We start from the raw sequence: 19,891 nt of genomic DNA on the forward strand, positions 1-19,891 counted from the left end.
GTCTGCCTGCGTTAAAAACCGATGTTAATCGAATGACTAAAATCATCCAGTCCAGAATGTTGGACCTCAGAAACAGCGAGTTTTCGAATAAGATCCGTTCTCTCCCAGACTGCGCTAAGCCGTTCTGGAAACTAACCAAAATACTAAAAACCAAGCCAAGACCCATTCCGCCGCTGACTCCACTCGGCAACGACAGCAATGTAGATCGTTTGATAACTCCTGATGAGAAGGCAGCTGAGATAGGTCGGCACTTCATCAGCTCTCATAATCTTGGGCTTAATCTTGTAAGTCCGCATGAAGCTGCTGTTGCTCAGCATGCTAACAACCTTCATCTGATCCCCAATGACTTCTCGGAGGAATTGGAGATCACAGCTGATGAATTGTCGACCTATATCAAAACCGCCAAGAACATGAAGGCCCCAGGTTTCGACAACATCCTCAACTTAGAACTCAAGAACTTGAGTACACAGTTTTACCAACATCTGGCACTGATTTTCAATCAGTGCCTCCGACTTAGCTACTTCCCCTCCATGTGGAAGTCAGCTAAAGTTATACCCATCCGGAAACCTGGGAAAGATCCTTCCTCTCCAAAAAGTTATCGTCCCATCAGCCTTCTCTCGGGGTTATCAAAACTCTTTGAAAAATCAATCTACCGTCGGCTTTTATCATCTGCCGAAGAAAATACCATCTTACCCGAGGAACAGTTTGGTTTCCGACGCGGATGATCCACCGTGCACCAACTGACCCGAGTAGCTAACGTCCTCAGACGGAACAAGTCTTTATCCAAATCATCTGCTATGGCGTTGCTCGATGTTGAAAAAGCATTCGACAACGTCTGGCATGATGGCCTGGTGTACAAGCTGCACCAATACAATCTTCCCAGCTTCTTGGTGAAAATAATCCAGAACTATCTGACAAACAGGACATTCCAGGTCTCAATTAATGGAGTCAACGCTTCACCTCAAGAAATCCCTGCTGGTGTTCCACAGGGAAGCATACTTGGACCACTGTTGTTCAACCTCTTCACCTCCGATATCCTTCCACTACCAGAAGGCGGAACCTTATCGCTGTTCGCCGACGACACGTCAGTCGTCTATAGTGGCAGGGTTACCCGAACGTTGACATCCAAACTCCAACGAGGCCTGAATGTTCTAACCAACTACCTCACCAGCTGGAAGATCTGTGTAAACGCAGCGAAGACCCAGGTCATCCTATTCCCATATTCAAAATCCCCCAGACTTGTTCCGGCTGAGGACTGTAAAATCATCCTCAATGGGTCAGTAGCGGAATGGTCTGACGAGGCAGAATATCTTGGCTTGACACTAGACAGCAAGCTTATCTTCAGACAACAGATTGACAAAACTGTTACAAAATGCAACGTCCTACTGCGATGTTTGTACCCTCTGATAAACAGGAAATCAACTCTGTCCTTGAAGAATAAGCTTGCTGTCTACAAGCAAATCATCCTTCCAGTAATTGAGTACGGCATGCCAGTCTGGGAGAGTTGCGCAAAATCTCACCATCTCAAGCTTCAGCGAATACAAAACAAGTTCCTTCGCATGATCTTGAACACTCCATCAAGAACTCGAACATCTGAGGTCCACCGTCTGGCTGACGTCCAAACACTAAGTGATCGCTTCGGTGAGTCCATCAATAGGTTCAGAGTTTCCTGCCGTGCATCTGGCCAGCCGGCCATCAGGGACTTATTCCCACACCCCTAGAATATTAAATTTAGTAAAAGTAGTTAGGTAGAATATTAAAATTAACAAATTCAAAGATACCAGTGCTCTGAAGAGCCATGTTGAAAAATTAGGATTAAAATCAATTTGAAAAAACAAATGTAAACCATTGACCAGAGAAGAAGAGATGAAGTACCCCAAGGTAAAACCACTCGAAATGTAGAAGCATTGTAACTATCAAAGAATTATAAATAAAATGAATTTAACGAACGAAATGGATTCGGTTTCATTCCGTTTCGACTTCCGAGCTGGCACGAGCTCCTCCGATCCTGTGCAGCGACGTCCGCACCTGCTAACCTCCAAGCTAGCGATTCAGCGTCTGGTGGTCGGTGGTCAAGAAGCAAGCCCGTTAGGAGGTAAATTCCAGAAGCTGATCCGAAGAGAAAAGAGCAGCGAATCGAGCGTCGGACTTATGAAATCGCTCAAGATTTCAAGAGTGAGCATCGTTTCCAGATTTCGCCTTGTGCCCGGTGATCCACTACCCGTTGCTGTTGTGCGCCATCCACGGACCATGACAATCAACTGATCAATCCCGCAATGCTATTTACCTGTGACCGCATCGAGGCTAAGAAAGCCATCGGCCATCAAATTTGTGGAAAAGAGTTGAAAGAATAATATTTCCGACCTTATTACATCTTATATTCCTCAACCAATCTCACAGTTTCGTACAAAATTTAATTTGTCATGAATAATTGATAGCACGACAATTTGAGACTATTCTAGGACGCTGCTGCTGTGCCGTCGGGGTGAGTGCTCAACATTTCACAACGATTGTAAACTATTTCCCCGAAAAGTTTTTGACACTCATATTTGACAAACGTATACATTTCAGGGGGGTGAATATACTGGTCATCTGATATGCACCCTTCTTTATTTTATTGGCGGTTCTTACGAGTTTTACCGTCCTCAGCATTATTGGCAACATGTGTTTAGTCGAGAATGACTAAATACCTCCTTCTTTTGATTGCTTATCATTCTTTCTAATTCACCATCCTGCCACTGAAAACTTTTATAGCACCTATTTGAACTGCTACACTTTTCGGGGAAACGGGTCATTCGGGGAACTGGCGTTCGGGGAACCGACATTCGGGGAAACGACATTCGGGGAAAAGTAGCACAATCATTTCCAACAGTGTCTTTGATTTGCCGAGCATTTCGATTATGAAAATGATCACATGTAACAAAATTGCGACATATTTAGAATGGTTTTCAAGAGAAATTCTGATTGAACAATTTTCATCATTTTGGCACCCATTAATCAGAAATTCACTTTCATACTAAAGAAAACTATTGATTATCAATAGCTAAGTAGAGAATATTTAGTAAATGTCAAGCATTCCAACTATTCATGTTTGATCAATTTCTCACGCATTATCATTTTTCGCAATTTTCAAGTAATTCTAAGCCCAAAACATTATTGGCACATACCCATTTTCCAGATTGGTCGACTAGAAAGAGAAGAGCACGAATGGGAGGAGCATAATCTGCTAATCTAAGGGTATATAGCATGCTTCCTTCGACGGATTCGGTTTCATTCCATTTTTGCTTTCGAGCTGGTAAGAGCTTCTCCGAACCTGCTTAGCGAGGAGCACCTCGTAGCCAGAAGCCTGCTGAGCTGTTGATCAGCATCTGGTTTATGAGATTTCGGTTCGTGATAAACTCATCTGTGGTGCAGTCAAGAATCAAGCCCGTTAGGCATCATTACTACTATTATTAGACAAATCGAGCTTTCGGCTTGTGGTATCGCTCAAGATTTCAAACTTAAGCTACGTTTTCAGATTTCGACTTCAGCCGTGTGATCTAGGGGAAGTGGTGGTAAAATGAACAGGGGTGGTAAAATGAACACCGTGCCTTTTACCGAGAAAAAAACAAAGTTCGATAAAATTTTATCACGCACGGGCGAATTAGAGCATAAATCTGAGTGTTAGAGTTGATACGTAGGTCAATTGAAGTGAAAATATCAATGGAAACTAAGATTTTAGAAAACCACGTTTGAAAATCAGAACTGACGTAACTTTTAGCTCGGAAGACTTGAGATTTTTCAGTGAGGTGAATATCGTTATGATTTGATGTCAAATCTGATACCTTTAGAATTCTTTTTGAATGGGTTACAATCATTAATGGATGTTTTTTCGGTGGGGCAATGAAAATTTTCAGAAATATTTATTTTGCTCACGTTTTTTGCATGGTGTTCGTTTTACCACCAACCGCTGTTCATTTTACACACATAGTGCAGGTAAAATGAACATTTGCATCGTTTTTTGATAGCGATGAAAATATGTGAAAATTTAGCTATTAGCTATTAGTCTGAATACATGGGGCTGCTGTAGATAACAACCCTATTTTTGATGTTGTGCGATAGAACTATACAAATTCCTCGTTTTTCTATCAGAAACAAGATAATTTCCTTAAGGTGTTCATTTTACCACCCCTTCCCCTAATACCTGTTGCTGATCTGTGCCATCCACACCACGAAACATTAACCTGGTTCGTCTTATAAGCAGAGAACTTATACAAATTTCTACACTTGCGTTGGGGATTCTTCGTTTAACCATGGCAATCAACTGATAACATCCTGTAGTGCGATTCATCTATGACAGCATCCGAGCTAACAAAGCCTTTGGCTCTTTTCAGGGCCACCAAATGTGTTAACAGAGTAATATTTCAGACTTTATTTATCACATTGCTAAGCGATGAATAATATTTCTCTCAAACCATAGGATCAACAAAGCGATGACTGAAGCTTTCATTATAATCCTCGAATAACTTACTATAGACACATTGCTGTTAAATATTCTTTAATTAGAATGACTTTGATTTTGCTTCAGCATGCTGAACAAGCCTCAATCACTACTGTTCTTTCTCTCCAATGTTACCTTCTATTTCATACGAGGTTACTAATATAATTTCAAAATGATCATACAACCTGAAGTGAAATTTCACATTTTCATAGATAAATATGACGAATTCATCGGATAAAGCTAATGTTCATTTGGGACATGATTAAACGTACACTTGGCTGCAAATCGTTATATGCATAAATATTTACGAAAGTTTCGAGCACTGAAAACAGTATGAAGTCAAAACGAGCAACAAGAACGACATCAAATTCAGTTAAATTAACCATCGTGGTCCTACGTCACTAGTTCGTACAACCCCATAGGGATGTACCCTTATAGTTTTTATAGTTGTCATCATTTTAGATTAGCTGTCTTCAAACAGATATTCGGAAGTGTATCTGCAGCAAGATGAAATTAAATGGCGATTTATGATAGGCAATCAAGAAAATCCAACAGTGGGATACAAAAAACGTGATTTCGGAAACACAAACATTAAAATACACATGGGAAACACTGCTGATTTGAGTAACAGTGTTAATTTCCATTTTGTATGGCAGTTATAATGGCATATTATCTAAGCAATCCAGGTATCATGTATAATTCATTTTAAAATTATGAGATGTTTCATGAGCGCGTCAGTTTTAAGCAAGTAAAATGATCGATTTCACCATAAATTTATATCTGCATGTTAAATTTAATATGTACTTGTGCATAATTACGCGTTCGAAGATCGTACGTATAACTTTAGTTGACATTCAATTCCAAAATCTTTATTCGGTTTCAAAACTGTCAGAATGAAACAATAAATTCATCGCCGTATCTATTATTTTGTCGCAGGAAAATTCATGCGTAACCAACAAATTGCATATCGGTCGCCAGCAAACTTCTTATGTAACGACCAGTGAATAAATTGTCACCCAACACCCAGCAACTAAGACATTGTCATCTCCTATTCTTGTTGCAACAATTTTATTCCGCAACATCAGTTTATCACCACTTGAACAGAATATGACAAAGATCGATTTTCTGGGCTTCGCAATGCAATTTTCGAGAACTTTCTCTGTGTTGGTAAACATTGACACACTATCGAACAGCATGCATAATACAAATTTTGTTTTGTGTTTAAAATAAATGATTAATCACGAGTTGAAAAGGTTGCAACAATGTTGTGCCCTGTGATTGTCATGACAATTTTGCTTCTGATTGTATCCCAATCCGCAAAAGTTTGGATAAATGGGTTGTGAACGACCAACAAGTTACATATGGCTCGACTTTTTGCGCTTTTTCGGTTACATAGCAGTATTTTTCCATGTTACAATGTTTCCTATTGTAACTATTGAACATGTTAAGTAGTCGTTGCTGTTACTTAGTTGTAACAATGGGTGCTGCTTGGGAATCCGACTGCATTCTTTCACCTGTTGAAAATTTCAGTCAAATGACACTGCGGAACAAATTTTTGTATGATGCACCAAAACACCGCCATTGCATAATCCATTGTCTTTTTCAAACATTTCAAAATTTGTTAAAAATGCTTTGTTTGTTGATTTCCGCCAATTTTCATGCAAATTTGCCAACTCTTGTGGCGATTTATTGACTTTATTTACCTCAAAATTAAAGTTTTGTAAAGTCCAAAATGCTTTCAATGGTTAGTTTTAATAATAGAGATAGAAAACTATAGAGGACGAATGTCGCTGCTGTTCCCTTTGTTCTCGCTCAGAAACATTTCGGGTACATAAGTGTCAAACTGCATACTTTTTCGTGTTGACATTTATAGCCCCGCCTATCTCCGCACAGCAAAAGATGTTTCTGCAGCGACGCCAGCGACATTCTTCCTCTAGAGTTTATTACCTCTATTGTTTTAATGCTTTAGAGAAGTATTGTACGAAAGAAAAGAATAATTTTAAGAGATGGCAATTTAAACCAGTATAAATCCAACATGAAAATATAAGTAACATTGCATGTCTGGTGGATGAGGCAACTAAAAAGTTATTAGTGGGATGTTTTTTTTCCATTCATTCAATTTTTTGTCATCTAAAACCACAATTGTATGTAAGAATTAACGTAAAAACCTGGTTAAATGAATCTATCAGAGATATCTTTAAGGTGAACCAGAGCTATACTATAAATATACCAGATCAAAAGTCTCGAGAACGAAAAATTCGTTAAGCAGAACTCAGGTACAATACGAAATATTCCTTAAAGCATCCTGTCAAATATAGTTTATGTAATTTTTCAAGAGAATCGATCAAGAATTGTTCCTGTTATTCCTACGAAGGTTTTTTCAGGAACGTTTCATGGCATTCGGCAGATTTGAAGTATCGATGCTACTGAATCCGTTTATTTTTGATCTGTACAATTTGTTACATTTAAGTATGATTTATGTAATGACCAGAGCCAGTAGAGATATTCGACAATAAATACTGTTAGAACATGAAACATCGTGATAAATATTGCTCCGCCTGTCGTGACTAGAATACCCCTGCCTAAACCTGTCTTCATTAACCAGCCGCATTATTGGGAAAAACATACGCAGTATAAGCATAAGCACACAAACATCATAGAAATTGCCGCACCAACCATCACGAATGAGAGTCGAATGGAATGAGAACACCATAATCTCCACTGTGGTTCCAGTTTGGTCTAGAGCAAGAGAGCGATTGCCATCATTTCAGCCACGAACGCACACATGGCAAGCAAGAGAGCGATCAGCTTCGGCTTAGCAAATCTGGCATTGCAATCGCTTCGGCAGTCCACATAGTGCGATCGGTCGGGTCAGTTGGCGCCCAGTTCGGTATTATTTGTAAGCAAAATTTATGCATGAAATTTTCCACTTGTTCAGGAGATAGAGGGCTGACATTCGGTCATTGTTCCGTTTCGGGGTTCCGCCACCAGAAAGCAATAGTGTGCATGGAACTTTTGGTTTGCAAACATCTTAGGAGCCTGACCATTTAGAAAGATGGCGTCTTTGGTAAAGTTGTTCAAGGACTATCATTGTTTGAGCCAGTTGATTTAAAATGTTGCTCCCAGTGGCACTAGTGAGCATGAAACTTTTGTTTTTCAAATATCTCAGGAGTTTGACCACTTATAAAAATGGCGTCTTTGGCAAAGTTGTTCCATAAGCAATCATTGACCGGGCTAGTTGATTCTAAATTTTGCCACCAAGTGACGCCAATGACCATGAAACATTATCTCAGCAGCTCGACCCTTAAGAAAGATGGCGTCTACGGCAGAGTTGTTCAGCTGCTCAAAGGCTATCTTTATTTCGGCATTGGAAATGGAGATTGGATAAAACAATGATAGCCCTTGAGTAACAACTAAGTCGAAAACGGCATCTTTCTGAATGGACACTAGTGTCACTTAAAAAAATCAAAGAAATCCTTATGAAAATCTATCATTGCATTACAAATAGGAAGTACAATGCAACGATACAGTTTCATGAGTATTTCAACTTTGAACCAAAAAGCTGGTTTTGAAAATTTGTAAAACGATGACGGTTATTTTCCTCTTAAATGAGGTTTCATGAGATAGCGCTCCATCTTCAGAACAACTTTACTGAAGACTCCATTGTTGTGACCAGCCTTTTTACATAGCCGAGTTTACACACTTTGCCGATCACGCTTTCTTTCGATTTTCTATCGAGTAAGACTGATTAACCCTTTGGGGCCGGCGCGGTCATATATGACCGCAGTACAAAAAAGGCTGTAAAAAAAGAACCAATGAACAAATGTATATACTGTCTTCGGCAAAGTTGTCCCAAATATACTCTTTTATCAGAGAAAAATATGGAGTATATGCCTTTATGACCTAATTGACAACCTAGAACATCCTGAACATCCTAAAGTTTGGAAAATTTAACTATAAGTATATACGAAGCGTGCAATGCTGTTTGTGAACATGAATGATGTTCAGGATAGATAATACAGAATTACTCTTTTAACAAAAACACTATTTCACTTGCTTTGCTATGACCTGGGATGTTCAAGGACGTCCAAACTGTCCTGAAGCACACTCCTTGAAATCTACAACCGTAACAGTAATTGTTTGGGTTAAAAACAATAACATAACAAATTCAAATAGAATCTACCAACCTCTGAGAATCTCAAGAGCTATTTCAAGGAACGTTTGGGATATTCCAGGACCTCCAAATTACCCTGGAGTTCAGAACTTCAGGTCTACACTTGTTCCAGTAGTTATTCTAGCTAAACTGAGTGAAGTTATATAATCTACAATGTTTACTGAACCTTATCACGGATCAAAAGGCTACTTCAAGAAACGTTTGAGGTATTCCAGGCCCTCCAAATTACCCTGGAAATCTGAATTTTATGTCTACATTTATGTCAGTAGTATGTCTTGCTAAACTGGGTGAAGTTATATAATCTACCATGTTCACTGAACTTTCGCACGTAACAGTAGGATGTTTTAAAGAACGTTTGGAGTATTCCAGGCCCTTCAAATTACCCTGGAGTTCAGATCTTCAGGGCTACACTTATTCCAGAAATTTATCTCGCTAAACTGAGTGAATTTATAAAATCTTTCCTGTTCACTAAACCTTCTCATGCATCGATAGGCTGTTTCAAGGAACGTTTGGGATATTATAGGTGCTCCAAATTACCCTGGAGTTCAGAACTTCAGGTCTACACTTATTCCAGTATTTTTTCTTGTTAAACTGAATAAAGATATATAACTTACCAAGTTTACTGAACCTTGTCACGGATCAATAGGTTAATTCAAGGAACGTTTGGGGTATTCTAGGCCCTCCAAATTACCCTAGTGTTTGTAACTTCAGGTTTACATTTGTTTCAGTAATTTATCTCACTAAACTGAGTGAAGTTATATAATCTAACATGCTCACTAAACCATCTCATGGATCAATAAGCTCTTTCAAGGAATGTTTGGGATATTCCAGGCCCTCCAAATTACCCCGGAGTTCAGAAATTCAGATCTACAATTGTTCTAGTAATTTTTCTTACTAAACGATGAAGTTATTTAATGTTCACTGACCTTTCTCACGAATCAAAAAGATATTTCAAGGAACGTTTGGAGTATTCCAGGCCCTCCAAATTACCTTGGAGTTCAGAATTACAGGTCTTCTCTTGTTCCAGTAATTTTTCTTTCTAAACTGAGTGAAGTTATATAATCTACTATGTTGACTGAACCTTCTCATGGATCAATATGCTGTTTCAAGGAACGATTGAGGTATTGCAGATCCTTCAAAATTTCCCCCGGATTTCAGAACTTCAGGTCTACATTTTTTCCAATAATATTTCCTTCTAAACTGAGTGAAGTTATATAATCTACCATATTCACTGAACCTTCTCACAGAACAATTGGCTATTTCAAGGAACGCTGGTGATATTCCAGGCCCTCCAATTTACCCTGGAGTTCAGAACTTCAGGTCTACCCTTGTTCCAGTAACTTTACTCGCTAAAATGATCAAAATTTTCCCTTTGGGGCCGGCACGGTCATTTATGACCGTAGTTGGAAAATGGCTGTATAAAATAACCAATGAATAAAATTTACTGTCTTCGGAAAAGTCCTTGCAAATATACTTCCCTGTCAGGGAAAAATTTTAGGTGTATGCCATAATGTCCTACTTGGCAACCTAGAACATCCTGATCATGCAGAAGTCTGACAAATAGAATAATTAGTATAAAAGTAGCTTAAAATACGTTTTGTAAATACAATTGATGTTCGTACTTGGTAACACATACCTATTATGTCAAGAAGAACGCTGCTTCACATGCCTTTTCATGTCATGGCAAAGAGTTTACCAAGTGCTTAACTGACAATAAGGCAATCCATGAGACAGCTGTGATCAGCTAATTTTTTTGTTTACCATGAATTTTTGACAATCATCGCTTGGGGAACAAAGGAGATTGGTAAGCACTGATGACGAAATTTCGGTAAGTTTAGTGTTCACTGTGCTTGCACTTTGAGCTGTCAGTCCAATCGCGAAGTGTCCTCATGGATAGTCTTATAGTCCATACTGCCATATGTTGCAAGAACCGCGCGAAGCACTGTCTGCCATGATGGATTTTTAGTTGACGTTTGCCTAACACGCACACTACTACACGAATTGCCTGTAAGTTTTGTTCGCATCATTCAGCAACGTGTACACTATCAAAAGTCAAAGCGGTCGAACACTAGCGCCTCTGGTGGAACGATCGCGTCGGTCAAATGAAATTCAAATTCATCGTTAAACGCATGTACCATGAGCTTCTCAAGAGTGTTACGTCTGTTTGTCTGTGACAGTACAGTAGTGACGCCTCTACATGGATAGTCATGTTGCACGATTGCAAAAAAGAAGTAGAGCTCGAGATTTGTATGACGATTACCGGATCTTTTCGTAAAGGAAAGAGTCTTGACTTCCTTGGGCACAGAGTATGGGTGCATGCCTGCCACACGATATACCCATGCAAAAAGGTCATTAGCTGAGAAAGATCTCAGGTAATAAATGTGGAAGTGCTAAACTAACACTAAGCTGAGAAGCCAGCTTCCTCCCAGCGGGAACGATATGCCAAGAAAAAAGAAGAAGATTCGTCGACAAACACATATATTCAAAACGTGTTTCTACTCGTTTACGCATTTAGACTCTACTGACGTTTTCACAAATTGTTCTCAAACAAAAGGTGAAAAGCAGGGGGGTTGGAAATAGTATATTTTTGCGTGACATAATTTATGGAGATAGATGTCGCTAATTATGACTGGAAACTTTGTCGAATACACCATGTTTCGGAAGTGCTTCGTTTCGGGGTTATTAATTTATTACCACTAAATCCTGACTCTCATCGCGTTGTAGATCTTATGTACTGAACATCCCGACAAGTTAGATAATCTAGAACACTCGAAATGATCTGATAATATTTGCTGAACACTCAGAAGGTTCAGAATATACGGCAGATTACAGTTCATCACCTTGTATGATGAACAAGGTTGTTATTACAAGCATAGACTTCAAGTTATGAACTCAAGAGCAGTTTGGAAGACCTAGCACCTCCCAAAAAAATATTTGTCATCATTTCTTGTTATGTTTAGCATTTTGAGCACCAAAACTATTGAAAGGCGTTCAAAAAACTGTATAATAGTTCTTGGAAAAAATCAGGCCCCAAAGGGTTAATAAACACGTTTCTTCCATCATTATAAAAGCATGTGTATTCTTCTCAAAATACATCAACAAACTGATTTCTATTTTCCTTCCGCAAACCTGTGCCTACTACGCCTACCTTGCTTTCATTTCCAGTACTAGCTAAACAGTTTGTTGGCTTAGTAACATCTCTTGTTTTGACTATGCTCTGTTTCTAACCTCTCATAATTTATATACCGTTTTGACTCATATTCCGAACACTTAAGGTCAGCAGTGACTTCAAATGCATCTGATAGGCATAAACTAGGTGATATTTGTGAAAATTTAAACTTCTTCACAATGTCTAACCCTAAGCTGTTGGGTGTACCGAAAAAAATATTCATTTAAACTTGTTTACTGTTGTTTTTACGTTATAGTATGGAACAAAATTTTGATTCAAATGCCGATCACTGTGTTCATTCTTTTCCATATTCCGAACACCTTGACTCAAATTCCGAACAGCACGAATAAATCGTGTTCAAATGAATAATTTCGCAAATAAATTTATCTGAGCTAGTCTTACTGGTCTTGAACTAGAGAATCATCACTACTCCAGAGCTATAAAATAGATTTGAAGACGTTAAAATTTAATTGCAATCGACAGCCACTTCGTAGTAATTTGATGACATACATCAGCGAAACATTTCAACCAAGTTGCCATACAAAAACCCAGTGTTCGGAATATGAGTCTGTTCGGAATTTGAGACAAAAAGGTATTCATCCCTTCCTCTACTCTTAGAAAGTGCATGTTATTAAAAATTATGTTAGTTAGTATAAGATTTTGTTGATTCATAATTTGAAATTATTTCAGAATCATCAATTCCATGGTTCATTATGATTCTTCCGCTTTCTGTTATACTGTTAACTTGAATCTTGATATGATCCTGAAAAGACAAAAGTAAACTTAGTGTTAAATTGACGCTTATATTGAGCTGATCGGTAATCCAATCCGCATGGTTATTAAATTAATTAACTCATTCCGCGTGGTAAAGATGGACAAATTATGGGTGAAATTATGGGTGAAATTATGAAAAAAATCCACGTGCTCGGCTGGGATTTGAACCCAGGACCCTTGTATGCTAGACGAGCGCTTTACCAACTAAGCTACCGTGCCACTTGGTGACCCAATAACTGAGTTGGTTACAAGTTTAGAATACAGTAGTTGTGGCAGTCTGCTAACCACGAAAACAAAACTCTGTGTCATGCCTTTCCCCATTCCATACACTCCCGCATGAACTGGCGTAGATGCAGTCGGACTCCACGGTCTATAGTGGGCCAGTATGAGTGCAGCATCAATTCCTCCACCTTCCCCACACTGCACAATGGTCGGAAAAAAAACGAAGTTTGGCCAAAACTAGTTTTATCGCCTAAATCGATGAAATATGTAATCTGAATATGTTATTTGGCATTTTTATTGTTTTAGAAGGGGTTATTCACATATAACGTAACTTATTTTTTTTAAGTTTTTATTTATTAAAATGCAATCAAATTTGGCTGAAAGCACAAAATTTGTTTGTATTTTAACGAGTTTGATCAAAATATGTATGAAGAGTGGTTAAATATATTTTATATCAACTTTGTATGACAAATATCGTCAAAATGTATGAAAATGTTGAATTATTCAAAAAGCTCTAACTTGCAAATCAGCAAATTTCTGCAAAAAATTTAAACGTTTTTTGTAAGTTCTAAGGATGTATTTTAAAGTGCAATATTCGAAATGGCGGCGACATGACGCGACCAGAGTTGTTTTTCATGTTCAAAATCATCAAAATTACTAAATTGTAATATTGAACAGTATTAAAGTTTCAACCAAATATTTTTTTTCCATCCTCATGCTCGATAAAAGTGTTGAACCATAAGCTTTCAGATAGTGCGTAACTTTGGGAAAATATTGCATTCCTTAAATATGAATTTTGTACTTTATATTATTGTTACATTTTTCAATTTTTTGACTTCAGTCAGTTTGACGTCATAAAAGTCAAAGAAATTTAAATTTTAGTTCAATTTCAATTAAGAATCATAATAATATAATACATGAGGTATATTTTAAAATGATAAAAACCATAAAAATCTCAAAAAAGTGTTTTGGTAGTTTTGGCCGCTCCTTTAGAGTAAAGTGGGGCAAAAGTTCGAGTGGGGTAAGAGTTACTTTTTAAGATTTCTAGCTCAATTCAAAACAAATCTTATAAACGTCACGGTGGTTCGAATGCTATTCAAGTAAAAGACTTTCAATCCAAATATCATAAAAATCGATTGAGATTTGGAAAAGTTATGGCTATTTGTTGTTTTTCGACGTGAATATTGTAATTTTTGGTCAAACTTTCGTTGCATGGAACCAGTTGAAGATAATATCTTTTTCAATATTTTATGTGAGGGCGTTTCTAGACCTATCATAAGGTTGCTTTGAGATGTATTAGTTTTTGCATAAATGCTTGAAAACAATTTTTGGCCCATAGTGGGGCAAAAGTTCGAATCAGCGGGGCAAAAGTTCGACCTATGTATAAAATCACGGAAAAATTTGTAAATTGCCTAAAATCCACATATTATCTTCAAATTTAGTTAAATTAGTCTGATCGTGTGAAAACTGTCACCAAAATTTTACATTTCTACTTAGTTTTGCGAAAAACTGCTATTTTTGAGTATATTACAGTTAACCCGGTTTTGGGTAATTTTTTGATGAAAATTTAGTGTGTATTTTTCGTCAAACTTAAGTTTACGGCTGGTGTAAAGTATGCCTGTCATAAAAGAATCGATATTTTGTGTTTTAGCCAGCGAACTTTTGCCCCACACTAGATTCGAACTCTTGCCCCACCGGTGGGGCAAAAGTTCGAATAAGACAATCAATTTTAAAACTGTTATAACTAAAAATGGGTAAATATTTTGACACAAATTTGTTCAGCAAAATTATAGCCAATATGTTGAAGGTTCACTGTATGGTATTTGTTTTGTTTTAACTGCTATTGTTTTTCTGGAAACTTTGATTATACCACTAAGGTCGAACTTTTGCCCCACCTTACTCTATATGGAGCACGACCATTGTGCACTGGTCGCATTCTGACGTGGCAGGCGCCATTGTTGCCTAAAATAGAAGGTCACCAGCACTTATACACTGAGGGTGTTCCTTGTGTAAGTGCAGCTGAAAGCGACATTCATAAGACGAGACGGGAGACAAGACATTACACTTATCGTTCTTACAAATCGGCTTTGTTATGTCTTGTCTCCTGTCGCGTCTTGTGAATGTCGTGTAGTTCTTACGTTATAGGTTGCACCTATAAAAATGAGTAGGTAGTGGAAAACTCTTTAAACATTCAAATTGTATTTATCTGGCTATCTGTATTTTAAAATACTACATCGGAAAGAATTCTCTAGGCTCATAACGATAAAGTGATTGAAATGTTCCTCTCAGAGTACTCACTAGTTAAAGCTTATCCTTTAAGATGACTCGCTCTATTTATGTTAACTTCTCACAAGACTTTTCAGCTACCCTTTTAGAAGACTTGCTTTATCTCAACTATCCTCTCAGGGTGTTCTGTTTGTGACTCAGACAACCAAAATGTACTTATAATGAAATCACCTGGAGGATCTGCATGTGAAAAATTTCACTTATTAGATGTCGCGAAAAAAGCCTTCTACGTACTAAAGTGGAGGCGATATACGTACATATATCATGTGATGAAAAATAGCATACAATGGGAGTGTACAAATTTTCTACCAAACTAACTTGTGATATTATGCGACTTAACGACTTAATGATTGATTTGACAGTTGTTACAGGTTGATTCTATTTACTTTGTACGAGTTAACGGGACGAAACAAAATGTATAAATGAACTAAAAAAAGCGTTTTATGCGAGTAAGTTCATCAATCTGACGATTCTATCCACCGTGTTTTGCGGGTTTGATGTAGTTTGTATTATGTGAAGTTTTATGCGACTTCTGGTTATCTGGAGACGCTCCATTCATTTATTCGATCTCAAAATTGCCTTTCGTAACTACTCTATTGACAAACTGCGTTTTTGCCAGTTACCCTTTAAGGACACTCACTTTTTATCTTTTACCTTCTCAGAAAATTCGTTTTCAACTAAGACAGTTACCGGTTAAGAGCACTCACGTTGTGCAGTTTTCCTCTCATAAGACTCGTTCTGTGTCAACTACCCTCTCAGGTGACTCATATTTTTGTAGCTATCCTCGGGGACTCACTTTCTGTACTCTTCGCTTTTCTAGCTATCCTCACAGAGGACTCGTTTTCTGTTAGCTACCCTCTCAGGGGATTCACTTTTCTAGCTCACTCACTCTTTTGTATCATACTTTCTCACGGGGCTCGATATTCTTGTAGCTAACCCATATCTCAATCATTTTTCCTATCCCCTGTAAGTACCACCGTGGGTGAATAGTTGTCGAGATCTAAGGTAAGCGGTTCTGTATTTGTCACCTTTCCCTAGTCTCGGTGAGCTAGAAGATTGCAATCAGTTCTTTATAGCAGCAACACAGAAGTTTTATTAGAGTCTATGGGTTTCTACGAGAATGATATCTTCAATAAATGCCTAATCTTGTGTTGAAAATTATATATGTTGATTTGAAAAACTCCTTCACTTTTCTACAAATAAGGGTGGACAATAAGAATTTGATATTGACAGGAATTTTTTTTTCGGTGTTAAGGGAGAGCCCTCAAAAACTTTTTTACATCCTGTGGTCCGGACACCAGAGTGCCCGCATAATCAGTCAGACTAAAGATCACGATGCATGTATTAACAGTATTCGAATGCTTATAATTTGTAGATCGACCCTAATAAGTAATTTTCCACATTCCAATGCAATTGAAAACATGTCTTTCTCCTTAACAGTGATTAAAACGTCATTATTCTTCTCGTTTCAGACATATTTTCTACAACAAGAGATTGGCGATGATAGCTAATCCGGAAGAGACAGACCACATCGTTTAAAACAGAAAGTATAACCTTCAAAACAATAAACACACCCTTACATTACACCAAAAATAACTAATATAAACTCACGAAACTCAAAACATTAAATTGTAGCACCAAGTTGAGGAACAAAAGAGAGAGAGAGAGAAAAAAAAAGAGAGTTCATATGAAACAGAAGCATATTCTTTCTAGCTATTAATATATAAGAAGCAAAACAAACATACAAGAACAGGTTTCAAAACGAAAGGAAAAAGTAACCCAAAATCTATATAAATAAACGGGTTTTAAAGCTTGTTGAAATGGAAAAGGAAAACCAAAAAGTGAACTAAATGCAACCACCCACAACGACGAGACGTGGACGAGACTCCCAATCTCGTCCAGCTCGACAGCAAATCAAGAAAACGTGAACCAAAGCAGAGCGGTTTTCCGTTGGTTAATTAGTTGAAGAAACGTTGAACATATGGCGGCGCTGCGAGAGCACATGAGCAGATGGGGTAGATTTTTTAAATGTTAGACTGTCAAACTGTTTAAAGTTTTATTTTTCGATTGTGTTTTTGTACGTGTTTTATCTGATAGCGAATAGTGAAAACACTGGAACTTGTTGAAACTAAAGCCAAACTGCGCGAACGGAATTTCTCTCGACGCGACGCCGGAAGAGTTTGATTGGAGGCGCGTAGTTTGAGTAGAATTGATACGGAACTTTTAGATTTTATAACCAAGGTTCGGGGCAATATTATTCTAGTATATCTTTTATACACAGTGGGAGGAAGAGAGAAAAATAAGAACAAGATTTAAAGCTCAATCATAAAGGAAATTGCTTTTAAAGTATCTAAACCAACACAAGTGAATCAATTTTATATAAGCGCAAAACAAAAAAACTGAATGTAATCAACCAAAGAAGTACTTATAATCGAATAAATCGCACCCTTCATGAAAACCACTTATCAAAGATGATTTTATTGGATTGCATTTTGAAGTAGTTAAACGTAGTTCAAGTAAAATGTGCATCTCAGCTAAAATGTAACGAGAGATAAAAACTAAACGTAAGCGTAAAGTGAATTGATAAACTAATCCCGATTGGCAGATTTAAAAACTCGTAGCTAATTGACTGTTAAAGAACAAACTTTAAAGCAAACTGTAACTTCTCGATGTAATCAAAAAATATTCCGTTTCCCTCTTAAAGAAAAGCATGTGAGCATGGAGATTAAGCTAAAGGCATGTAATAGTGAAAATTGTTGGTAAGGGAGTCGAATCCTAGGAAACAAGCACTCATCTGGGCTGATCCACGCGACAGAACATCAGTGGACGAAGTAAATGAATCTTGAAATTTTTACTAGGGTATATCATATCACATAGCAACGTTCATGCCGGGGGTTCAAATCGAATCATATTTACCGAAAACAGCACACCATCAATTTATGCGATTACGACCTCCGCCGACCCGGGCGACAAGTGAATCATTTTATTACAGCACATTGTCACATCGTAAACGGCAAACGGTGGATCAATTTTTGGTTTATTATGTCTCACATGCCCGGACTTCTGTCCGTCGTCTTCCATTTATCCATTCGGTAAGCCAACCTAGTTATGTACCGTAAAACGGAGTGGCTTTGGTAGTTTCGTTCTCTGTAGTGAAGTTGTTTATTCTATATTTCCCAAAGTTACCCGCATTATCAGAGAAACCCCATTTCACGGTTCTACGAAACCTGAGCTCTTTGCTCCCGCCGTGGCAATAAAATTATGATTATTTGGTCTGTTTCCGTTTTCTGGGGGTTCGTTTGGGATAGGAAGGAATGGATACGATACCCTCATAACATGAGCCGAGTCCTTCCCAGACCCAGAAGTGAAGGGAATCCATGTCTTGGGCTTATTGTTTTATTTTCGCAGGAAAAAAATCACTTTGATATGGGGTAGATGTTTCCTGGTGTAGATTTGAAGGCACATTCAACATGGGCAATTTTCATATTCAATAATAAAGCTTATTTCTCTGGTGATGACAATTCTTTCCGCTGGGACCACTTATTCAATCAAAATGGGAACTTTTAGTTGATTTTGTCGCAATATAATTTTATTTCCTGAGAGGATACGATTTTTATTTTCCATGTCGTTCATATCATATAGTATTCGACGGGCTGTATAGCTTTAAGCGCATAGATGTGCGATTAATAACAGTCAGAGCATGAGCATTACAGATCGCCAGAATAGCTGTACTTACAGAGGGAACCTAGAGACGCTACTCAGGATCAGTAGCATCTTTAATGTGTAAGCACAGGTGTTCTCATTTTACAACCAAATTAACGGTACTGGCTGCGTCAGAATGCAGGTAGATTTGGGGATGGGATGGAAATGTTGACGATTGACTTGCTTTATGGAAGCCGAGGAGTCTTCTGCACATCCACAAGAAAACACTGAGATTTTGGATAATTGGCTCAGCAATACGATTTGAGGTGTTGCAACAAACTTCGTTTTTGTGAACACACCCAAGTTACAAGTAAGCACCATAATAAATAAGGCATTCTTACAGAATTATATTCTCATATAGGGCAGTAGTAGAAGTAATATAGGACAGTAGTGAAATAATGTCAATATAATGCAAAACAATGCAAAATAGCGTGCCATTATAGTGCAAAGATATAAACGTGCTTCTCTGCATCACTAATGCCAATGCACTGTGTTTTATTTCGTCGATTTCATGCGCTTTTTGAATAGCGCCCAAACTGTTAATTTTAGCGATATAGTTTGTTCGGAGAAGTTTCTTAGTATATTAAAGCGCATCTTCTGATAAAAAAAGTTTTTTGATCGATCCACCTAGCAGTGAGATAGAACAACATTTTTTTTTTTTCAAAACATTTAGGGTTTCAATGCTAGTAATGGACCCCTTAGTAGCTGAAATTCATTCTCGACGCTTTTCTGCAATGATACTTCAGACGGATATACGTTTTGTGGAGTCTAACAACAAGTTCAATATCTTTACTTCATAGAACGCTTATGAAACAAACTAAATCATTCGATTTTTCCAGCGAAATATACATTTGAAAAACTGTTGTCCGAATGCCAATTATGGACCCTTCCCGGGGTCCATAATAGGAATGTTTACAAATTTGACGTTGCGTATTATGGACCCTCCATTTGATTCACACGTTATCCGGCTCGCTGTCGACGTGCCTATTATGGACCCACCTGGAAATGCGTATTATGGACCCTCTTGTGTGGTTTCATTTACAAAACTGTTCAAATATCTGTATTTTTGCGATTCAAACCAAAT

General features: G+C 37.8%; 1 protein-coding gene across 4 annotated transcripts in view; it reads left to right on the forward strand.

Annotated features, from left to right (window-relative positions):
- Positions 1–17,566, forward strand: part of LOC5572262 (KH domain-containing, RNA-binding, signal transduction-associated protein 2) — a 485,459-nt gene extending 467,893 nt beyond the window's left edge. For all 4 annotated transcript variants that reach the window (XM_021850429.1, XM_021850432.1, XM_021850430.1 and 1 more), the window contains exon 12: positions 16,578–17,566. The gene's annotated coding sequence lies outside the window, so the exon portion shown is untranslated. The remainder of the gene's footprint in view (positions 1–16,577) is intronic.
- Positions 17,567–19,891: the final 2,325 nt, after the last annotated feature.

Source organism: Aedes aegypti, chromosome 3, assembly GCF_002204515.2.
Source record: "Aedes aegypti strain LVP_AGWG chromosome 3, AaegL5.0 Primary Assembly, whole genome shotgun sequence".
Taxonomy (NCBI): domain Eukaryota; kingdom Metazoa; phylum Arthropoda; class Insecta; order Diptera; family Culicidae; genus Aedes; species Aedes aegypti.